Raw genomic sequence first — 16,840 nt, forward strand, 5'->3', positions numbered from 1 at the left:
TTTTTCTCTCTTTTCTCTTTGCTCTTTCTCCTCCGTGCGTGCTTCCCTCCCTCCCTCCCTCCAGCTAGCCCTTGCCCACCAGGCTCCTGTCGTCTCCCACATCCCCACACAGGCCAACTGCAAAACCTCCCCCTGCTTCATAGGGCTGCAGCCTGCATTCTCTCATCCTTCCACACTCCTCCACGCCTCCATTTCGGAATGGCAGGCAGTGACCAGTGGGGTACCGCAGGGATCAGTACTGGGACCGCAGCTTTTTACAATATATGTTCATGATATAGAAGATGCTATTAGCAATAACGTTAGCAAATTTGCTGATGATACTGAGCTGGGTGGCAGGGTGAAATGTGATGAGGATGTTAGGAGATTACCGGGTGACCTGGACAAGTTAGGTGAGTGGTCAGATGCATGGCAGATGCACTTTAATGTGGATAAATGGATGCTTATCCACTTTGGTGGCAAGAACAGGAAGGCAGATTACTACCTAAATGGAATCAATTTCGGTCAAGGGACAGTACAGAGAGATCTGGGGGTTCTTGTACACCGCTCAATGAAGGTAAGCATGCAGGTACAGCAGGTAGTGAAGAAGGCTAATAGCATGCTGGCCTTCATAACAAGAGGGATTGAGTACAGAAGCAAAGAGGTTCTTCTGCAGGTGTACAGGGCCCTGGTGAGACCACACCTGGAGTACTGTGTGCAGTTCTGGTCTCCAAATTTGAGGAGAGACATTCTGGCTATTGAGGGAGTGCAGCGTAGGTTGACGAGGTCAATTCCTGGAATGGCGGGATTACCTTACACTGAAAGACTGGAGCGACTGGGCTTGTGTACCCTTGAGTTTAGAAGACTGAGAGGGGATCTGGTTGAGACATATAAGATTATCAAAGGATTGGACACTCTGGCGGCAGGAAACGTGAGTGCCGAAACAGAGGACACAGCTTAAAAATACGGGGTAGACCGTTTAGGACAGAGATGAGGAGAAACGTCTTCACCCAGAGAGTGGTGGCTGTGTGGAATGCTCTGCCCCAGAGGGCAGTGGAGGCCCAGTCTCTGGATTCATTGAAGAAAGAGTTGGACAGAGCTCTCAAGGATAGTGGAATCAAGGCTTATGGAGATAAGGCAGGAACAGGATACTGATTAAGGATGATCAGCCATGATCATATTGAATGGTGGTGCAGGCTCCAAGGGCAGAATGGCCAACTCCTGCACCTATTGTCTATTGTCCTCCTTTCCTGACTGCCAGCCGCAGACAGCGTGCAGCCCCAATCCCTTTCTTTCCGTCTTTCTTGCTGATTTTGGCAGCGCTCCGCTCTCCTCCCCTCCCTGTCTCCAGGAGACTGATGCCAGGCACAGCGGCAGCAAAAATAACCTGTCGCTGCATTGCGTGCGTGGCCCAACACGAGTGCAGAGGGGTGACTTGAGCAGCCCCTGCTGGCGGAAAAAGCCTACTGCACCTGGTATTCCCAGGCAGTCTCCCATCCAAGTACTAACCAGGCCTGAGTCTGCTTAGCTTCCGAGACCAGACGAGATCAGGCGTTTTCAGACTAGTATGGCCGTAGGCGCTGGTTCCTGCCTTTTCTCCCCACTTCAAGGCGTGCTGGCCAGCCACATTTTCTTTGCTGCTCTTTCTCTTGATCCCCTTTGTTTTTTTTTTCTCTCTTTTCTCTTTGCTCTTTCTCCTCTGTGCGTGCTTCCCTCCCTCACTCCCTCCCTCCCTCCAGCTAGCCCTTGCCCACCAGGCTCCTGTCGTCTCCCACATCCCCACACAGGCCAACTGCAAAACCTCCCCCTGCTTCATAGGGCTGCAGCCTGCATTCTCTCATCCTTCCACACTCCTCCACGCCTCCATTTCGGAATGGCAGGCAGTGACCAGTGGGGTACCGCAGGGATCAGTACTGGGACCGCAGCCTTTTACAATATATGTTCATGATATAGAAGATGCTATTAGCAATAACATTAGCAAATTTGCTGATGATACTGAGCTGGGTAGCAGGGTGAAATGTGATGAGGATGTTAGGAGATTACCGGGTGACCTGGACAAGTTAGGTGAGTGGTCAGATGCATGGCAGATGCACTTTAATGTGGATAAATGGATGCTTATCCACTTTGGTGGCAAGAACAGGAAGGCAGATTACTACCTAAATGGAATCAATTTCGGTCAAGGGACAGTACAGAGAGATCTGGGGGTTCTTGTACACCGCTCAATGAAGGTAAGCATGCAGGTACAGCAGGTAGTGAAGAAGGCTAATAGCATGCTGGCCTTCATAACAAGAGGGATTGAGTACAGAAGCAAAGAGGTTCTTCTGCAGGTGTACAGGGCCCTGGTGAGACCACACCTGGAGTACTGTGTGCAGTTCTGGTCTCCAAATTTGAGGAGAGACATTCTGGCTATTGAGGGAGTGCAGCGTAGGTTGACGAGGTCAATTCCTGGAATGGCGGGATTACCTTACACTGAAAGACTGGAGCGACTGGGCTTGTGTACCCTTGAGTTTAGAAGACTGAGAGGGGATCTGGTTGAGACATATAAGATTATCAAAGGATTGGACACTCTGGCGGCAGGAAACGTGAGTGCCGAAACAGGGGACACAGCTTAAAAATACGGGGTAGACCGTTTAGGACAGAGATGAGGAGAAACGTCTTCACCCAGAGAGTGGTGGCTGTGTGGAATGCTCTGCCCCAGAGGGCAGTGGAGGCCCAGTCTCTGGATTCATTGAAGAAAGAGTTGGACAGAGCTCTCAAGGATAGTGGAATCAAGGCTTATGGAGATAAGGCAGGAACAGGATACTGATTAAGGATGATCAGCCATGATCATATTGAATGGTGGTGCAGGCTCCAAGGGCAGAATGGCCAACTCCTGCACCTATTGTCTATTGTCCTCCTTTCCTGACTGCCAGCCGCAGACAGCGTGCAGCCCCAATCCCTTTCTTTCCGTCTTTCTTGCTGATTTTGGCAGCGCTCCGCTCTCCTCCCCTCCCTGTCTCCTGCCTGCAGGAGACTGATGCCAGGCACAGCGGCAGCAAAAATAACCTGTCGCTGCATTGCGTGCGTGGCCCAACACGAGTGCAGAGGGGTGACTTGAGCAGCCCCTGCTGGCGGAAAAAGCCTACTGCACCTGGTATTCCCAGGCGGTCTCCCATCCAAGTACTAACCAGGCCTGAGTCTGCTTAGCTTCCGAGATCAGAGGAGATCGGGCGCTTTCAGACTAGTATGGCCGTAGGCGCTGGCCCTTGCCTTTTCTCCCCACTTCAAGGCGTGCTGGCCAGCCACATTTTCTTTGCTGCTCTTTCTCTTGATCCCCTTTGTTTTTTTTTTCTCTCTTTTCTCTTTGCTCTTTCTCCTCCGTGCGTGCTTCCCTCCCTCCCTCCCTCCAGCTAGCCCTTGCCCACCAGGCTCCTGTCGTCTCCCACATCCCCACACAGGCCAACTGCAAAACCTCCCCCTGCTTCATAGGGCTGCAGCCTGCATTCTCTCATCCTTCCACACTCCTCCACGCCTCCATTTCGGAATGGCAGGCAGTGACCAGTGGGGTACCGCAGGGATCAGTACTGGGACCGCAGCTTTTTACAATATATGTTCATGATATAGAAGATGCTATTAGCAATAACATTAGCAAATTTGCTGATGATACTGAGCTGGGTGGCAGGGTGAAATGTGATGAGGATGTTAGGAGATTACCGGGTGACCTGGACAAGTTAGGTGAGTGGTCAGATGCATGGCAGATGCACTTTAATGTGGATAAATGGATGCTTATCCACTTTGGTGGCAAGAACAGGAAGGCAGATTACTACCTAAATGGAATCAATTTCGGTCAAGGGACAGTACAGAGAGATCTGGGGGTTCTTGTACACCGCTCAATGAAGGTAAGCATGCAGGTACAGCAGGTAGTGAAGAAGGCTAATAGCATGCTGGCCTTCATAACAAGAGGGATTGAGTACAGAAGCAAAGAGGTTCTTCTGCAGGTGTACAGGGCCCTGGTGAGACCACACCTGGAGTACTGTGTGCAGTTCTGGTCTCCAAATTTGAGGAGAGACATTCTGGCTATTGAGGGAGTGCAGCGTAGGTTGACGAGGTCAATTCCTGGAATGGCGGGATTACCTTACACTGAAAGACTGGAGCGACTGGGCTTGTGTACCCTTGAGTTTAGAAGACTGAGAGGGGATCTGGTTGAGACATATAAGATTATCAAAGGATTGGACACTCTGGCGGCAGGAAACGTGAGTGCCGAAACAGGGGACACAGCTTAAAAATACGGGGTAGACCGTTTAGGACAGAGATGAGGAGAAACGTCTTCACCCAGAGAGTGGTGGCTGTGTGGAATGCTCTGCCCCAGAGGGCAGTGGAGGCCCAGTCTCTGGATTCATTGAAGAAAGAGTTGGACAGAGCTCTCAAGGATAGTGGAATCAAGGCTTATGGAGATAAGGCAGGAACAGGATACTGATTAAGGATGATCAGCCATGATCATATTGAATGGTGGTGCAGGCTCCAAGGGCAGAATGGCCAACTCCTGCACCTATTGTCTATTGTCCTCCTTTCCTGACTGCCAGCCGCAGACAGCGTGCAGCCCCAATCCCTTTCTTTCCCTCTTTCTTGCTGATTTTGGCAGCGCTCCGCTCTCCTCCCCTCCCTGTCTCCTGCCTGCAGGAGACTGATGCCAGGCACAGCGGCAGCAAAAATAACCTGTCGCTGCATTGCGTGCGTGGCCCAACACGAGTGCAGAGGGGTGACTTGAGCAGCCCCTGCTGGCGGAAAAAGCCTACTGCACCTGGTATTCCCAGGCGGTCTCCCATCCAAGTACTAACCAGGCCTGAGGCTGCTTAGCTTCCGAGATCAGACGAGATCGGGCGTTTTCAGACTAGTATGGCCGTAGGCGCTGGCCCTTGCCTTTTCTCCCCACTTCAAGGCGTGCTGGCCAGCCACATTTTCTTTGCTGCTCTTTCTCTTGATCCCCTTTGTTTTTTTTTTCTCTCTTTTCTCTTTGCTCTTTCTCCTCCGTGCGTGCTTCCCTCCCTCCCTCCCTCCCTCCCTCCAGCTAGCCCTTGCCCACCAGGCTCCTGTCGTCTCCCACATCCCCACACAGGCCAACTGCAAAACCTCCCCCTGCTTCATAGGGCTGCAGCCTGCATTCTCTCATCCTTCCACACTCCTCCACGCCTCCATTTCGGAATGGCAGGCAGTGACCAGTGGGGTACCGCAGGGATCAGTACTGGGACCGCAGCTTTTTACAATATATGTTCATGATATAGAAGATGCTATTAGCAATAACATTAGCAAATTTGCTGATGATACTGAGCTGGGTGGCAGGGTGAAATGTGATGAGGATGTTAGGAGATTACCGGGTGACCTGGACAAGTTAGGTGAGTGGTCAGATGCATGGCAGATGCACTTTAATGTGGATAAATGGATGCTTATCCACTTTGGTGGCAAGAACAGGAAGGCAGATTACTACCTAAATGGAATCAATTTCGGTCAAGGGACAGTACAGAGAGATCTGGGGGTTCTTGTACACCGCTCAATGAAGGTAAGCATGCAGGTACAGCAGGTAGTGAAGAAGGCTAATAGCATGCTGGCCTTCATAACAAGAGGGATTGAGTACAGAAGCAAAGAGGTTCTTCTGCAGGTGTACAGGGCCCTGGTGAGACCACACCTGGAGTACTGTGTGCAGTTCTGGTCTCCAAATTTGAGGAGAGACATTCTGGCTATTGAGGGAGTGCAGCGTAGGTTGACGAGGTCAATTCCTGGAATGGCGGGATTACCTTACACTGAAAGACTGGAGCGACTGGGCTTGTGTACCCTTGAGTTTAGAAGACTGAGAGGGGATCTGGTTGAGACATATAAGATTATCAAAGGATTGGACACTCTGGCGGCAGGAAACGTGAGTGCCGAAACAGGGGACACAGCTTAAAAATACGGGGTAGACCGTTTAGGACAGAGATGAGGAGAAACGTCTTCACCCAGAGAGTGGTGGCTGTGTGGAATGCTCTGCCCCAGAGGGCAGTGGAGGCCCAGTCTCTGGATTCATTGAAGAAAGAGTTGGACAGAGCTCTCAAGGATAGTGGAATCAAGGCTTATGGAGATAAGGCAGGAACAGGATACTGATTAAGGATGATCAGCCATGATCATATTGAATGGTGGTGCAGGCTCCAAGGGCAGAATGGCCAACTCCTGCACCTATTGTCTATTGTCCTCCTTTCCTGACTGCCAGCCGCAGACAGCGTGCAGCCCCAATCCCTTTCTTTCCGTCTTTCTTGCTGATTTTGGCAGCGCTCCGCTCTCCTCCCCTCCCTGTCTCCTGATGCCAGGCACAGCGGCAGCAAAAATAACCTGTCGCTGCATTGCGTGCGTGGCCCAACACGAGTGCAGAGGGGTGACTTGAGCAGCCCCTGCTGGCGGAAAAAGCCTACTGCACCTGGTATTCCCAGGCGGTCTCCCATCCAAGTACTAACCAGGCCTGAGTCTGCTTAGCTTCCGAGATCAGACGAGATCGGGCGTTTTCAGACTAGTATGGCCGTAGGCGCTGGCTCCTGCCTTTTCTCCCCACTTCAAGGCGTGCTGGCCAGCCACATTTTCTTTGCTGCTCTTTCTCTTGATCCCCTTTGTTTTTTTTTTCTCTCTTTTCTCTTTGCTCTTTCTCCTCCGTGCGTGCTTCCCTCCCTCCCTCCCTCCCTCCAGCTAGCCCTTGCCCACCAGGCTCCTGTCGTCTCCCACATCCCCACACAGGCCAACTGCAAAACCTCCCCCTGCTTCATAGGGCTGCAGCCTGCATTCTCTCATCCTTCCACACTCCTCCACGCCTCCATTTCGGAATGGCAGGCAGTGACCAGTGGGGTACCGCAGGGATCAGTACTGGGACCGCAGCTTTTTACAATATATGTTCATGATATAGAAGATGCTATTAGCAATAACATTAGCAAATTTGCTGATGATACTGAGCTGGGTGGCAGGGTGAAATGTGATGAGGATGTTAGGAGATTACCGGGTGACCTGGACAAGTTAGGTGAGTGGTCAGATGCATGGCAGATGCACTTTAATGTGGATAAATGGATGCTTATCCACTTTGGTGGCAAGAACAGGAAGGCAGATTACTACCTAAATGGAATCAATTTCGGTCAAGGGACAGTACAGAGAGATCTGGGGGTTCTTGTACACCGCTCAATGAAGGTAAGCATGCAGGTACAGCAGGTAGTGAAGAAGGCTAATAGCATGCTGGCCTTCATAACAAGAGGGATTGAGTACAGAAGCAAAGAGGTTCTTCTGCAGGTGTACAGGGCCCTGGTGAGACCACACCTGGAGTACTGTGTGCAGTTCTGGTCTCCAAATTTGAGGAGAGACATTCTGGCTATTGAGGGAGTGCAGCGTAGGTTGACGAGGTCAATTCCTGGAATGGCGGGATTACCTTACACTGAAAGACTGGAGCGACTGGGCTTGTGTACCCTTGAGTTTAGAAGACTGAGAGGGGATCTGGTTGAGACATATAAGATTATCAAAGGATTGGACACTCTGGCGGCAGGAAACGTGAGTGCCGAAACAGGGGACACAGCTTAAAAATACGGGGTAGACCGTTTAGGACAGAGATGAGGAGAAACGTCTTCACCCAGAGAGTGGTGGCTGTGTGGAATGCTCTGCCCCAGAGGGCAGTGGAGGCCCAGTCTCTGGATTCATTGAAGAAAGAGTTGGACAGAGCTCTCAAGGATAGTGGAATCAAGGCTTATGGAGATAAGGCAGGAACAGGATACTGATTAAGGATGATCAGCCATGATCATATTGAATGGTGGTGCAGGCTCCAAGGGCAGAATGGCCAACTCCTGCACCTATTGTCTATTGTCCTCCTTTCCTGACTGCCAGCCGCAGACAGCGTGCAGCCCCAATCCCTTTCTTTCCGTCTTTCTTGCTGATTTTGGCAGCGCTCCGCTCTCCTCCCCTCCCTGTCTCCTGATGCCAGGCACAGCGGCAGCAAAAATAACCTGTCGCTGCATTGCGTGCGTGGCCCAACACGAGTGCAGAGGGGTGACTTGAGCAGCCCCTGCTGGCGGAAAAAGCCTACTGCACCTGGTATTCCCAGGCGGTCTCCCATCCAAGTACTAACCAGGCCTGAGTCTGCTTAGCTTCCGAGATCAGACGAGATCGGGCGTTTTCAGACTAGTATGGCCGTAGGCGCTGGCCCTTGCCTTTTCTCCCCACTTCAAGGCGTGCTGGCCAGCCACATTTTCTTTGCTGCTCTTTCTCTTGATCCCCTTTGTTTTTTTTTTCTCTCTTTTCTCTTTGCTCTTTCTCCTCCGTGCGTGCTTCCCTCCCTCCCTCCCTCCCTCCAGCTAGCCCTTGCCCACCAGGCTCCTGTCGTCTCCCACATCCCCACACAGGCCAACTGCAAAACCTCCCCCTGCTTCATAGGGCTGCAGCCTGCATTCTCTCATCCTTCCACACTCCTCCACGCCTCCATTTCGGAATGGCAGGCAGTGACCAGTGGGGTACCGCAGGGATCAGTACTGGGACCGCAGCTTTTTACAATATATGTTCATGATATAGAAGATGCTATTAGCAATAACATTAGCAAATTTGCTGATGATACTGAGCTGGGTGGCAGGGTGAAATGTGATGAGGATGTTAGGAGATTACCGGGTGACCTGGACAAGTTAGGTGAGTGGTCAGATGCATGGCAGATGCACTTTAATGTGGATAAATGGATGCTTATCCACTTTGGTGGCAAGAACAGGAAGGCAGATTACTACCTAAATGGAATCAATTTCGGTCAAGGGACAGTACAGAGAGATCTGGGGGTTCTTGTACACCGCTCAATGAAGGTAAGCATGCAGGTACAGCAGGTAGTGAAGAAGGCTAATAGCATGCTGGCCTTCATAACAAGAGGGATTGAGTACAGAAGCAAAGAGGTTCTTCTGCAGGTGTACAGGGCCCTGGTGAGACCACACCTGGAGTACTGTGTGCAGTTCTGGTCTCCAAATTTGAGGAGAGACATTCTGGCTATTGAGGGAGTGCAGCGTAGGTTGACGAGGTCAATTCCTGGAATGGCGGGATTACCTTACACTGAAAGACTGGAGCGACTGGGCTTGTGTACCCTTGAGTTTAGAAGACTGAGAGGGGATCTGGTTGAGACATATAAGATTATCAAAGGATTGGACACTCTGGCGGCAGGAAACGTGAGTGCCGAAACAGAGGACACAGCTTAAAAATACGGGGTAGACCGTTTAGGACAGAGATGAGGAGAAACGTCTTCACCCAGAGAGTGGTGGCTGTGTGGAATGCTCTGCCCCAGAGGGCAGTGGAGGCCCAGTCTCTGGATTCATTGAAGAAAGAGTTGGACAGAGCTCTCAAGGATAGTGGAATCAAGGCTTATGGAGATAAGGCAGGAACAGGATACTGATTAAGGATGATCAGCCATGATCATATTGAATGGTGGTGCAGGCTCCAAGGGCAGAATGGCCAACTCCTGCACCTATTGTCTATTGTCCTCCTTTCCTGACTGCCAGCCGCAGACAGCGTGCAGCCCCAATCCCTTTCTTTCCGTCTTTCTTGCTGATTTTGGCAGCGCTCCGCTCTCCTCCCCTCCCTGTCTCCTGATGCCAGGCACAGCGGCAGCAAAAATAACCTGTCGCTGCATTGCGTGCGTGGCCCAACACGAGTGCAGAGGGGTGACTTGAGCAGCCCCTGCTGGCGGAAAAAGCCTACTGCACCTGGTATTCCCAGGCGGTCTCCCATCCAAGTACTAACCAGGCCTGAGTCTGCTTAGCTTCCGAGATCAGACATTTTCAGACTAGTATGGCCGTAGGCGCTGGCCCTTGCCTTTTCTCCCCACTTCAAGGCGTGCTGGCCAGCCACATTTTCTTTGCTGCTCTTTCTCTTGATCCCCTTTGTTTTTTTTTTCTCTCTTTTCTCTTTGCTCTTTCTCCTCCGTGCGTGCTTCCCTCCCTCCCTCCCTCCCTCCAGCTAGCCCTTGCCCACCAGGCTCCTGTCGTCTCCCACATCCCCACACAGGCCAACTGCAAAACCTCCCCCTGCTTCATAGGGCTGCAGCCTGCATTCTCTCATCCTTCCACACTCCTCCACGCCTCCATTTCGGAATGGCAGGCAGTGACCAGTGGGGTACCGCAGGGATCAGTACTGGGACCGCAGCTTTTTACAATATATGTTCATGATATAGAAGATGCTATTAGCAATAACATTAGCAAATTTGCTGATGATACTGAGCTGGGTGGCAGGGTGAAATGTGATGAGGATGTTAGGAGATTACCGGGTGACCTGGACAAGTTAGGTGAGTGGTCAGATGCATGGCAGATGCACTTTAATGTGGATAAATGGATGCTTATCCACTTTGGTGGCAAGAACAGGAAGGCAGATTACTACCTAAATGGAATCAATTTCGGTCAAGGGACAGTACAGAGAGATCTGGGGGTTCTTGTACACCGCTCAATGAAGGTAAGCATGCAGGTACAGCAGGTAGTGAAGAAGGCTAATAGCATGCTGGCCTTCATAACAAGAGGGATTGAGTACAGAAGCAAAGAGGTTCTTCTGCAGGTGTACAGGGCCCTGGTGAGACCACACCTGGAGTACTGTGTGCAGTTCTGGTCTCCAAATTTGAGGAGAGACATTCTGGCTATTGAGGGAGTGCAGCGTAGGTTGACGAGGTCAATTCCTGGAATGGCGGGATTACCTTACACTGAAAGACTGGAGCGACTGGGCTTGTGTACCCTTGAGTTTAGAAGACTGAGAGGGGATCTGGTTGAGACATATAAGATTATCAAAGGATTGGACACTCTGGCGGCAGGAAACGTGAGTGCCGAAACAGGGGACACAGCTTAAAAATACGGGGTAGACCGTTTAGGACAGAGATGAGGAGAAACGTCTTCACCCAGAGAGTGGTGGCTGTGTGGAATGCTCTGCCCCAGAGGGCAGTGGAGGCCCAGTCTCTGGATTCATTGAAGAAAGAGTTGGACAGAGCTCTCAAGGATAGTGGAATCAAGGCTTATGGAGATAAGGCAGGAACAGGATACTGATTAAGGATGATCAGCCATGATCATATTGAATGGTGGTGCAGGCTCCAAGGGCAGAATGGCCAACTCCTGCACCTATTGTCTATTGTCCTCCTTTCCTGACTGCCAGCCGCAGACAGCGTGCAGCCCCAATCCCTTTCTTTCCGTCTTTCTTGCTGATTTTGGCAGCGCTCCGCTCTCCTCCCCTCCCTGTCTCCTGCCTGCAGGAGACTGATGCCAGGCACAGCGGCAGCAAAAATAACCTGTCGCTGCATTGCGTGCGTGGCCCAACACGAGTGCAGAGGGGTGACTTGAGCAGCCCCTGCTGGCGGAAAAAGCCTACTGCACCTGGTATTCCCAGGCGGTCTCCCATCCAAGTACTAACCAGGCCTGAGTCTGCTTAGCTTCCGAGATCAGAGGAGATCGGGCGTTTTCAGACTAGTATGGCCGTAGGCGCTGGCCCTTGCCTTTTCTCCCCACTTCAAGGCGTGCTGGCCAGCCACATTTTCTTTGCTGCTCTTTCTCTTGATCCCCTTTGTTTTTTTTTTCTCTCTTTTCTCTTTGCTCTTTCTCCTCCGTGCGTGCTTCCCTCCCTCCCTCCCTCCAGCTAGCCCTTGCCCACCAGGCTCCTGTCGTCTCCCACATCCCCACACAGGCCAACTGCAAAACCTCCCCCTGCTTCATAGGGCTGCAGCCTGCATTCTCTCATCCTTCCACACTCCTCCACGCCTCCATTTCGGAATGGCAGGCAGTGACCAGTGGGGTACCGCAGGGATCAGTACTGGGACCGCAGCTTTTTACAATATATGTTCATGATATAGAAGATGCTATTAGCAATAACATTAGCAAATTTGCTGATGATACTGAGCTGGGTGGCAGGGTGAAATGTGATGAGGATGTTAGGAGATTACCGGGTGACCTGGACAAGTTAGGTGAGTGGTCAGATGCATGGCAGATGCACTTTAATGTGGATAAATGGATGCTTATCCACTTTGGTGGCAAGAACAGGAAGGCAGATTACTACCTAAATGGAATCAATTTCGGTCAAGGGACAGTACAGAGAGATCTGGGGGTTCTTGTACACCGCTCAATGAAGGTAAGCATGCAGGTACAGCAGGTAGTGAAGAAGGCTAATAGCATGCTGGCCTTCATAACAAGAGGGATTGAGTACAGAAGCAAAGAGGTTCTTCTGCAGGTGTACAGGGCCCTGGTGAGACCACACCTGGAGTACTGTGTGCAGTTCTGGTCTCCAAATTTGAGGAGAGACATTCTGGCTATTGAGGGAGTGCAGCGTAGGTTGACGAGGTCAATTCCTGGAATGGCGGGATTACCTTACACTGAAAGACTGGAGCGACTGGGCTTGTGTACCCTTGAGTTTAGAAGACTGAGAGGGGATCTGGTTGAGACATATAAGATTATCAAAGGATTGGACACTCTGGCGGCAGGAAACGTGAGTGCCGAAACAGGGGACACAGCTTAAAAATACGGGGTAGACCGTTTAGGACAGAGATGAGGAGAAACGTCTTCACCCAGAGAGTGGTGGCTGTGTGGAATGCTCTGCCCCAGAGGGCAGTGGAGGCCCAGTCTCTGGATTCATTGAAGAAAGAGTTGGACAGAGCTCTCAAGGATAGTGGAATCAAGGCTTATGGAGATAAGGCAGGAACAGGATACTGATTAAGGATGATCAGCCATGATCATATTGAATGGTGGTGCAGGCTCCAAGGGCAGAATGGCCAACTCCTGCACCTATTGTCTATTGTCCTCCTTTCCTGACTGCCAGCCGCAGACAGCGTGCAGCCCCAATCCCTTTCTTTCCGTCTTTCTTGCTGATTTTGGCAGCGCTCCGCTCTCCTCCCCTCCCTGTCTCCTGCCTGCAGGAGACTGATGCCAGGCACAGCGGCAGCAAAAATAACCTGTCGCTGCATTGCGTGCGTGGCCCAACACGAGTGCAGAGGGGTGACTTGAGCAGCCCCTGCTGGCGGAAAAAGCCTACTGCACCTGGTATTCCCAGGCGGTCTCCCATCCAAGTACTAACCAGGCCTGAGTCTGCTTAGCTTCCGAGATCAGAGGAGATCGGGCGTTTTCAGACTAGTATGGCCGTAGGCGCTGGCCCTTGCCTTTTCTCCCCACTTCAAGGCGTGCTGGCCAGCCACATTTTCTTTGCTGCTCTTTCTCTTGATCCCCTTTGTTTTTTTTTTCTCTCTTTTCTCTTTGCTCTTTCTCCTCCGTGCGTGCTTCCCTCCCTCCCTCCCTCCAGCTAGCCCTTGCCCACCAGGCTCCTGTCGTCTCCCACATCCCCACACAGGCCAACTGCAAAACCTCCCCCTGCTTCATAGGGCTGCAGCCTGCATTCTCTCATCCTTCCACACTCCTCCACGCCTCCATTTCGGAATGGCAGGCAGTGACCAGTGGGGTACCGCAGGGATCAGTACTGGGACCGCAGCTTTTTACAATATATGTTCATGATATAGAAGATGCTATTAGCAATAACATTAGCAAATTTGCTGATGATACTGAGCTGGGTGGCAGGGTGAAATGTGATGAGGATGTTAGGAGATTACCGGGTGACCTGGACAAGTTAGGTGAGTGGTCAGATGCATGGCAGATGCACTTTAATGTGGATAAATGGATGCTTATCCACTTTGGTGGCAAGAACAGGAAGGCAGATTACTACCTAAATGGAATCAATTTCGGTCAAGGGACAGTACAGAGAGATCTGGGGGTTCTTGTACACCGCTCAATGAAGGTAAGCATGCAGGTACAGCAGGTAGTGAAGAAGGCTAATAGCATGCTGGCCTTCATAACAAGAGGGATTGAGTACAGAAGCAAAGAGGTTCTTCTGCAGGTGTACAGGGCCCTGGTGAGACCACACCTGGAGTACTGTGTGCAGTTCTGGTCTCCAAATTTGAGGAGAGACATTCTGGCTATTGAGGGAGTGCAGCGTAGGTTGACGAGGTCAATTCCTGGAATGGCGGGATTACCTTACACTGAAAGACTGGAGCGACTGGGCTTGTGTACCCTTGAGTTTAGAAGACTGAGAGGGGATCTGGTTGAGACATATAAGATTATCAAAGGATTGGACACTCTGGCGGCAGGAAACGTGAGTGCCGAAACAGGGGACACAGCTTAAAAATACGGGGTAGACCGTTTAGGACAGAGATGAGGAGAAACGTCTTCACCCAGAGAGTGGTGGCTGTGTGGAATGCTCTGCCCCAGAGGGCAGTGGAGGCCCAGTCTCTGGATTCATTGAAGAAAGAGTTGGACAGAGCTCTCAAGGATAGTGGAATCAAGGCTTATGGAGATAAGGCAGGAACAGGATACTGATTAAGGATGATCAGCCATGATCATATTGAATGGTGGTGCAGGCTCCAAGGGCAGAATGGCCAACTCCTGCACCTATTGTCTATTGTCCTCCTTTCCTGACTGCCAGCCGCAGACAGCGTGCAGCCCCAATCCCTTTCTTTCCCTCTTTCTTGCTGATTTTGGCAGCGCTCCGCTCTCCTCCCCTCCCTGTCTCCTGCCTGCAGGAGACTGATGCCAGGCACAGCGGCAGCAAAAATAACCTGTCGCTGCATTGCGTGCGTGGCCCAACACGAGTGCAGAGGGGTGACTTGAGCAGCCCCTGCTGGCGGAAAAAGCCTACTGCACCTGGTATTCCCAGGCGGTCTCCCATCCAAGTACTAACCAGGCCTGAGTCTGCTTAGCTTCCGAGATCAGACGAGATCGGGCGTTTTCAGACTAGTATGGCCGTAGGCGCTGGCCCTTGCCTTTTCTCCCCACTTCAAGGCGTGCTGGCCAGCCACATTTTCTTTGCTGCTCTTTCTCTTGATCCCCTTTGTTTTTTTTTTCTCTCTTTTCTCTTTGCTCTTTCTCCTCCGTGCGTGCTTCCCTCCCTCCCTCCCTCCCTCCAGCTAGCCCTTGCCCACCAGGCTCCTGTCGTCTCCCACATCCCCACACAGGCCAACTGCAAAACCTCCCCCTGCTTCATAGGGCTGCAGCCTGCATTCTCTCATCCTTCCACACTCCTCCACGCCTCCATTTCGGAATGGCAGGCAGTGACCAGTGGGGTACCGCAGGGATCAGTACTGGGACCGCAGCTTTTTACAATATATGTTCATGATATAGAAGATGCTATTAGCAATAACATTAGCAAATTTGCTGATGATACTGAGCTGGGTGGCAGGGTGAAATGTGATGAGGATGTTAGGAGATTACCGGGTGACCTGGACAAGTTAGGTGAGTGGTCAGATGCATGGCAGATGCACTTTAATGTGGATAAATGGATGCTTATCCACTTTGGTGGCAAGAACAGGAAGGCAGATTACTACCTAAATGGAATCAATTTCGGTCAAGGGACAGTACAGAGAGATCTGGGGGTTCTTGTACACCGCTCAATGAAGGTAAGCATGCAGGTACAGCAGGTAGTGAAGAAGGCTAATAGCATGCTGGCCTTCATAACAAGAGGGATTGAGTACAGAAGCAAAGAGGTTCTTCTGCAGGTGTACAGGGCCCTGGTGAGACCACACCTGGAGTACTGTGTGCAGTTCTGGTCTCCAAATTTGAGGAGAGACATTCTGGCTATTGAGGGAGTGCAGCGTAGGTTGACGAGGTCAATTCCTGGAATGGCGGGATTACCTTACACTGAAAGACTGGAGCGACTGGGCTTGTGTACCCTTGAGTTTAGAAGACTGAGAGGGGATCTGGTTGAGACATATAAGATTATCAAAGGATTGGACACTCTGGCGGCAGGAAACGTGAGTGCCGAAACAGGGGACACAGCTTAAAAATACGGGGTAGACCGTTTAGGACAGAGATGAGGAGAAACGTCTTCACCCAGAGAGTGGTGGCTGTGTGGAATGCTCTGCCCCAGAGGGCAGTGGAGGCCCAGTCTCTGGATTCATTGAAGAAAGAGTTGGACAGAGCTCTCAAGGATAGTGGAATCAAGGCTTATGGAGATAAGGCAGGAACAGGATACTGATTAAGGATGATCAGCCATGATCATATTGAATGGTGGTGCAGGCTCCAAGGGCAGAATGGCCAACTCCTGCACCTATTGTCTATTGTCCTCCTTTCCTGACTGCCAGCCGCAGACAGCGTGCAGCCCCAATCCCTTTCTTTCCCTCTTTCTTGCTGATTTTGGCAGCGCTCCGCTCTCCTCCCCTCCCTGTCTCCTGATGCCAGGCACAGCGGCAGCAAAAATAACCTGTCGCTGCATTGCGTGCGTGGCCCAACACGAGTGCAGAGGGGTGACTTGAGCAGCCCCTGCTGGCGGAAAAAGCCTACTGCACCTGGTATTCCCAGGCGGTCTCCCATCCAAGTACTAACCAGGCCTGAGTCTGCTTAGCTTCCGAGATCAGACGAGATCGGGCATTTTCAGACTAGTATGGCCGTAGGCGCTGGCCCTTGCCTTTTCTCCCCACTTCAAGGCGTGCTGGCCAGCCACATTTTCTTTGCTGCTCTTTCTCTTGATCCCCTTTGTTTTTTTTTTCTCTCTTTTCTCTTTGCTCTTTCTCCTCCGTGCGTGCTTCCCTCCCTCCCTCCCTCCCTCCAGCTAGCCCTTGCCCACCAGGCTCCTGTCGTCTCCCACATCCCCACACAGGCCAACTGCAAAACCTCCCCCTGCTTCATAGGGCTGCAGCCTGCATTCTCTCATCCTTCCACACTCCTCCACGCCTCCATTTCGGAATGGCAGGCAGTGACCAGTGGGGTACCGCAGGGATCAGTACTGGGACCGCAGCTTTTTACAATATATGTTCATGATATAGAAGATGCTATTAGCAATAACATTAGCAAATTTGCTGATGATACTGAGCTGGGTGGCAGGGTGAAATGTGATGAGGATGTTAGGAGATTACCGGGTGACC

At 51.5% G+C, this 16,840-nt stretch overlaps 9 non-coding genes and 1 pseudogene across 9 annotated transcripts; all 10 read right to left on the reverse strand.

Moving 5' to 3' along the window:
• Window positions 1-1,436: 1,436 nt before the first annotated feature.
• LOC140470484 (5S ribosomal RNA) lies at window positions 1,437-1,555 on the reverse strand. The gene has a single exon (XR_011956490.1). It is a non-coding gene; the product is annotated as a 5S ribosomal RNA (ribosomal RNA).
• A 1,539-nt stretch (window positions 1,556-3,094) lies between these two features.
• Window positions 3,095-3,213, reverse strand: LOC140475754 (5S ribosomal RNA). Its single transcript, XR_011960244.1, has one exon. It is a non-coding gene; the product is annotated as a 5S ribosomal RNA (ribosomal RNA).
• Window positions 3,214-4,744: 1,531 nt separating this feature from the next.
• Window positions 4,745-4,863, reverse strand: LOC140468015 (5S ribosomal RNA). The gene has a single exon (XR_011955566.1). It is a non-coding gene; the product is annotated as a 5S ribosomal RNA (ribosomal RNA).
• Window positions 4,864-6,388: 1,525 nt separating this feature from the next.
• Window positions 6,389-6,507, reverse strand: LOC140468069 (5S ribosomal RNA). Its single transcript, XR_011955587.1, has one exon. It is a non-coding gene; the product is annotated as a 5S ribosomal RNA (ribosomal RNA).
• A 1,521-nt stretch (window positions 6,508-8,028) lies between these two features.
• Window positions 8,029-8,147, reverse strand: LOC140468135 (5S ribosomal RNA). Its single transcript, XR_011955600.1, has one exon. It is a non-coding gene; the product is annotated as a 5S ribosomal RNA (ribosomal RNA).
• A 1,521-nt stretch (window positions 8,148-9,668) lies between these two features.
• Window positions 9,669-9,777, reverse strand: LOC140472420 (5S ribosomal RNA; annotated as a pseudogene).
• Window positions 9,778-11,312: 1,535 nt separating this feature from the next.
• Window positions 11,313-11,431, reverse strand: LOC140475834 (5S ribosomal RNA). The gene has a single exon (XR_011960320.1). It is a non-coding gene; the product is annotated as a 5S ribosomal RNA (ribosomal RNA).
• Window positions 11,432-12,962: 1,531 nt separating this feature from the next.
• Window positions 12,963-13,081, reverse strand: LOC140475835 (5S ribosomal RNA). Its single transcript, XR_011960321.1, has one exon. It is a non-coding gene; the product is annotated as a 5S ribosomal RNA (ribosomal RNA).
• Window positions 13,082-14,612: 1,531 nt separating this feature from the next.
• On the reverse strand, window positions 14,613-14,731 carry LOC140468188 (5S ribosomal RNA). The gene has a single exon (XR_011955611.1). It is a non-coding gene; the product is annotated as a 5S ribosomal RNA (ribosomal RNA).
• Window positions 14,732-16,252: 1,521 nt separating this feature from the next.
• LOC140475818 (5S ribosomal RNA) lies at window positions 16,253-16,371 on the reverse strand. The gene has a single exon (XR_011960305.1). It is a non-coding gene; the product is annotated as a 5S ribosomal RNA (ribosomal RNA).
• Between the last annotated feature and the right edge of the window lie 469 nt (window positions 16,372-16,840).

The sequence above is a fragment of the Chiloscyllium punctatum genome, chromosome 3 (genome assembly GCF_047496795.1).
Source record: "Chiloscyllium punctatum isolate Juve2018m chromosome 3, sChiPun1.3, whole genome shotgun sequence".
In the NCBI taxonomy this organism is placed as follows: Eukaryota; Metazoa; Chordata; class Chondrichthyes; order Orectolobiformes; family Hemiscylliidae; genus Chiloscyllium; species Chiloscyllium punctatum.